At 44.7% G+C, this 5,563-nt stretch overlaps 1 long non-coding RNA gene across 1 annotated transcript; it reads left to right on the forward strand.

Annotated features, from left to right (window-relative positions):
• Positions 1 to 1,325: 1,325 nt before the first annotated feature.
• LOC134585325 (uncharacterized) lies at positions 1,326 to 2,882 on the forward strand. The gene is made up of 3 exons (XR_010086513.1): positions 1,326 to 1,369; positions 1,526 to 1,716; positions 2,497 to 2,882. It is a non-coding gene; the product is annotated as an uncharacterized LOC134585325 (long non-coding RNA).
• The last annotated feature ends 2,681 nt before the right edge of the window (positions 2,883 to 5,563 follow it).

A 5,563-nucleotide genomic window follows, 5' to 3' on the forward strand; every position in this document is an offset into this window, starting at 1 on the left:
AACTTATCTGGACACAGGTCAGTCTTTCCCTGCTCCCAACACCCTCAGCCATCCGAGGGGAGGTACAGTATATTGGGGGGGGGGGGTGTCTGCGCAGTATATTGGGGGGGTGTCTGCGCAGTATATTGGGGGGGTCTGCGCAGTATATTGGGGGGGTCTGCGCAGTATATTGGGGGGGGTGTCTGCGCAGTATATGAGGGGGGTGTCTGCGCAGTATATTGGGGGGGTCTGCGCAGTATATTGGGGGGGTCTGCGCAGTATATTGGAGGGGGTCTGCGCAGTATATTGGGGGGTGTCTGCGCAGTATATGAGGGGGGTGTCTGCGCAGTATATTGGGGGAGGGTCTGCGCAGTATATTGGGGGGGGTCTGCGCAGTATATTGGGGGAGGGTCTGCGCAGTATATTGGGGGGGTCTGCGCAGTATATTGGGGGGGTCTGCGCAGTATATTGGAGGGGGTCTGCGCAGTATATTGGGGGGGTCTGCGCAGTATATTGGGGGGGTCTGCGCAGTATATTGGAGGGGGTCTGCGCAGTATATTGGGGGGGTCTGCGCAGTATATTGGAGGGGGTCTGCGCAGTATATTGGGGGGGGTCTGCGCAGTATATTGGGGGGGTCTGCGCAGTATAATGGGGGGGCTGCGCAATATAATGGGGGGGCTGCGCAATATGATGGGTGGACTTAGCTGTATAATGGGGGGGCTGCGCAGTATGATGGGGGGCTGCACAGTATGATGGGGGGCTGCGCAGTATCATGGGGGGCTGCGCTGTATAATGAGGGGGATGCGCAGTATGATAGGGGGCTGCGCAGTATAATGAGGGGGCTGCGCAGTATGATGGGGGGGCTGTGCTGTATAATGGGGGGCTGCGCAGTATGATGGGGGGTCTTCACTGTATAATGGGGGGTCTGCACTGTATAATGGGGGGGTCTGTGCAGTATCGGGGGGGACTGTGCAGTATTGGGGGGACTGTGCAGTATATTGGGGGGACTGTGCAGTATATTGGGGGGTCTGCGCAGTATATTGGGGGGTCTGCTTAGTATATTGGGGCGGCTGCGCAGTATATTGGGGTGGCCTGTGTGTTAGATGTGGGGGGCAGTGTGTTAGATGGAGGGGCTGTTCGTTACATGTGGGGGGTAGTGTATTATATTTGTGGGATGTGCGTTAGATGTGTACAACCCTAGTTTCACAGAAAAATATTTATTTCCTAGGTATCATATGCCATGGCATGCTTTTTGCTACGAAACCGCAGCCATCTAGTCACTCGCCAGAGAAGGATGAGAAACTGCACCCCAGCGAGAGGGACTGCCCCACATCAGCAACCAAATACGTCGGTCACCGAATTCAGTAATCTCCGTCTCTTTGTCCATTCTGTATGTATGGTACTCCCAATTCTTATATTTAATCCGGTGTGTCTCCCACAATCTTTGTGTCTGTCTGCTGTATGTATGTGGCACGCAAGTCTGCTTGCACTGTGTCTGTTATGCCAGTCACTCTAACCTGTTTATTTCTTTTTGTGTGTGTCACAGCTCTGACAAGCATGTTCTCCTATGGGACACGAAGTACATGAAGAGGAATGAAGAAGCCCATGTTTGATGCTCGTCTCCAGGGTGGAGAATTTAATTTATAAGTAATGAAGTGGCATCTGACACGTGACAAGCTGCTCCTGTTTGCACAGCAACTTCAACATTGTGTACTGTGATCACGGCCTAGTTCAGAGGTAGGTAACCTTGGGCAGTCCAGATGCTGTGAATTACATCTCCCATAATGCTGGCAAAGCATTATGGGAGGTGTAGTCCAAAACCTCTGGAATACCGAATGCGTATGAATGAAAAGTATGCTCTGTGTGAATGGTCAGTAACAAGTGTTGAAGCCTTGACGTGGCGTTACTGCTCACATGTGTATTCATGTGCCAATTCAACCAATGTGAGTCACTGTAATACTTATGAGGTAACCATAAATACCGTGACTATGGAGAATTAAACGCCTGTATCACCTAAACATTGCTTATACTGTGACCGTATCACCTAAACACTGCTTATACTGTGACCGTATCTCCTAAACACTGCTTACACTGTGACCGTATCTCCTATACACTGCTTACACTGTGACCGTATCTCCTAAACACTGCTCATACTGTGACCATATCTCCTATACACTGCTCATACTGTGACCGTATCTCCTAAACACTGCTTATACTGTGACCGTATCTCCTAAACACTGCTCACACTGTGACCGTATCTCCTAAACACTGCTCACACTGTGGCTGTATCATAAAAACTGCTTATACTTATCAGGATCCATCAAAGGGGAAATCTAGGGTTATATACTCCATGCCACTTTAATCAGGGGGGGTAATAAAGTGTTCCAGATATAGTGCCCCAGTTTGGTCAGGTTTAAATCATTATATATACTGTTTTCTCAATTCCAGATCAAGTTTCTGTTTGATGTGGGAGGCAGCTTAAAGCATTATACACTAAATGCATTTTCTGTATTTTAGATCTGGTGTCCCAGTACGGGATAGAGACCATCGTTCTGTTTAACAAGAGGATAGTTGTGCATCATCTATGACTGGCGGCTCAGCAGGAATTCAACAGGTTCTTGAAATGGAAACCTCTGTTGCATTAGACCCAATTCTGATATTATGACCGAACCCTAAAGCACTTAATATTTTTATGATATTTTATTTATGTATTTTGAATGTTGTGCAAAGACCCCAGATGGTCACTGTTCCACTTGTATTCCAGTGGCCATGAAGGGCAGGTGAAGGTAGTTTTTATTGGACTTAAAATGTCCTCTGTATGCATCTTCTTTCTCAAGGTCCTCTTCAGCATCTGGAGCGTTAATCTGCAAATATGTAGATTGTAATATGCGTTCTGGTGAGTTTTAACTTAATTTTTTATTTTTACAGCTCCCGAGGGAAGGAGCAAACCGCCTTGAGGAGTCCCTGCATAAGAGACTATTGGATACAGAAGGCTGTACTAAAGGAAGATCTCATCACAGCATCATCTAAGTCCTAGTCAGGAGTATATGAGGCCTCTTAAGAGTATAGAGCGGCTAACAATATCTGATAATAGTCCACGTGCAATTATTATGTATGTAATTGATGTACAACATATTTTTTCACTATTTTGTTACATTAGAAATTAACAAATATTGTTAGACTTTTTGTTTACTGCTGTTCCCTGCAAAAAAAATAATATTAAAACTCCAAAAAATGTTGAAATGTGCAGTGAAATGTGTATCTGTAATCAACGTTAACCTGCTAATTACTGTGGGACAATGGAGAGCAACCCCAAACTGGTACTCTATCAAACAATCCAGGACTGTTCGGAAATATGGCTTTGTGTCAAACTATGATAATTTATGGTGCACATAGGTCCTCTTGTCACTGTGCCTATGGAAAGTTTTGCTTATAACAGTGATGACTTTCAAAAGATAGCAATAAGCAGAGTAAGAAGTTGCTCTTTAAAGGGACACTATAGGCACCAAGACCACTTCATCTCGCTGAAGTGGTTTGGGTGCAGTGCCTATGTCCCCTTAACCCTGCAATGTGAAATATTGCAGTTTCTGAGGAACTGCAATAATTACCTTGAAAGGTTATCTCATCCTCTATTGGCTGTCTACCAGACAGGCACTAGAGGCGCTTCAGGTCCTTAGCGGAGACCAACTACGTGAAATGACACTGGACATCCTCACGCTTTGCATGAGGACAACCAGTGTCTTTAAAAACGCTATAGAAAAGCCTTGAGTTAATGCTTTCCGATGTGGAAGCCCAAATGTGTGCGCAGGAGGGACCTGATGTTGGCGGAGCCTGACCTAACAATCAGGTAACTGACAAAAAGGCTGAAGAGGGTGTTAGAAATACAGTTTGATATTCCTAGCACCATAGGTTTCCTTTAAAACAAAGAGTCTTTACCCCATTTCTAAATTTATATAGGTTCCCAAAACATCTATAACGCCAAAAAGGCACTCCAATCTGTGTTCAACAATAAAACCTGAAGTCTTTGTTTTTTTGTGTTTTCTCCTCTGAAATCCACCATCTCATCACCCTGCTGTAGAATTGCAGTGATGTCATACAATGTGACACAGCAAGTGCTGTTATTATTTATAGCTAAGTAACACAAATAGCATGTTAAGGTGTCAGCATATACTTTATTTCTTCAAAGTTAATATGCAGTTTACACTTTATATGTATAGTGAAAAAAATATAAAAGTCAATGCGGAAACTGGCTAAAAAAAACAGTGTCGTATCCAACATGGAGAAAGTTCAATCACCTGTACAGAAAGGCTGTATGGCATTAGGAAGGCAGTATCTTTATAATAGAATAGTTTCTCTCTATCTGGGCCGTCCAGGATTATTAATCACTGGAAGATGAAGGTTACTTCATGTCTGCAGCATGCGTTCCGAAGCAGTCATATGGAAGTTTTCTGTAGAAGAAGGTAATCTCTTCTGTTTCAGCAGGTCCAGGTTAATGGTGGTGGGTTTTTCTCTGGCACTGGAACCATCAGTAAAGGAGTGTAAAATTTAGAGGATCACCTTGTTCTTCCCACAAATCTAAGAAAACTCAGAACAGAAGATTGAGGATAGTGGTTAACAATTTAATGAAACTGCAAACACTAAAACTAACTTGAAAAAAATAACATTCACAGTGTAAGCAGTGTTTAGGTGGCACGGTCGCAGTGTAGAGGAGATACGGTCACAGTGTGAGCAGTGTTTAGGAGATACGGTCACAGTGTAAGCAGGGTTTAGGTGGCACGGTCGCAGTGTAGAGGAGATACGGTCACAGTGTGAGCAGTGTTTAGGAGATACGGTCACAGTGTAAGCAGTGTATAGGAGATACGGTCACAGTGTAAGCAGTGTATAGGAGATACGGTTACAGTGTAAGCAGTGTTTAGGCGATACAGGCATTTAATTCTCCCTAGTCACGGTATTTATGGTTACCTCATAAGTATTACAGTGACTCACATTGGTTGAATTGGCACATGGATACACATGTGAGCAGTAACGCCACGTCAAGGCTTCAACCCTTGTTACTGACCATTCACACAGAGCATACTTTTCATTCATACGCATTCGGTATTCCAGAGGTTTTGGACTACACCTCCCATAATGCTTTGCCAGCATTATGGGAGATGTGATCCACAGCATCTGGACTGCCCAAGGTTACCTACCTCTGAACTAGGCCGTGATCACAGTACACAATGTTGAAGTTGCTGTGCAAACAGGAGCAGCTTGTCACGTGTCAGATGCCACTTCATTACTTATAAATTAAATTCTCCACCCTGGAGACGAGCATCAAACATGGGCTTCTTCATTCCTCTTCATGTACTTCGTGTCCCATAGGAGAACATGCTTGTCAGAGCTGTGACACACACAAAAAGAAATAAACAGGTTAGAGTGACTGGCATAACAGACACAGTGCAAGCAGACTTGCGTGCCACATACATACAGCAGACAGACACAAAGATTGTGGGAGACACACCGGATTAAATATAAGAATTGGGAGTACCATACATACAGAATGGACAAAGAGACGGAGATTACTGAATTCGGTGACCGACGT

The sequence above is a fragment of the Pelobates fuscus genome, unplaced genomic scaffold (assembly GCF_036172605.1).
Source record: "Pelobates fuscus isolate aPelFus1 unplaced genomic scaffold, aPelFus1.pri H_4, whole genome shotgun sequence".
NCBI lineage: Eukaryota > Metazoa > Chordata > Amphibia > Anura > Pelobatidae > Pelobates > Pelobates fuscus.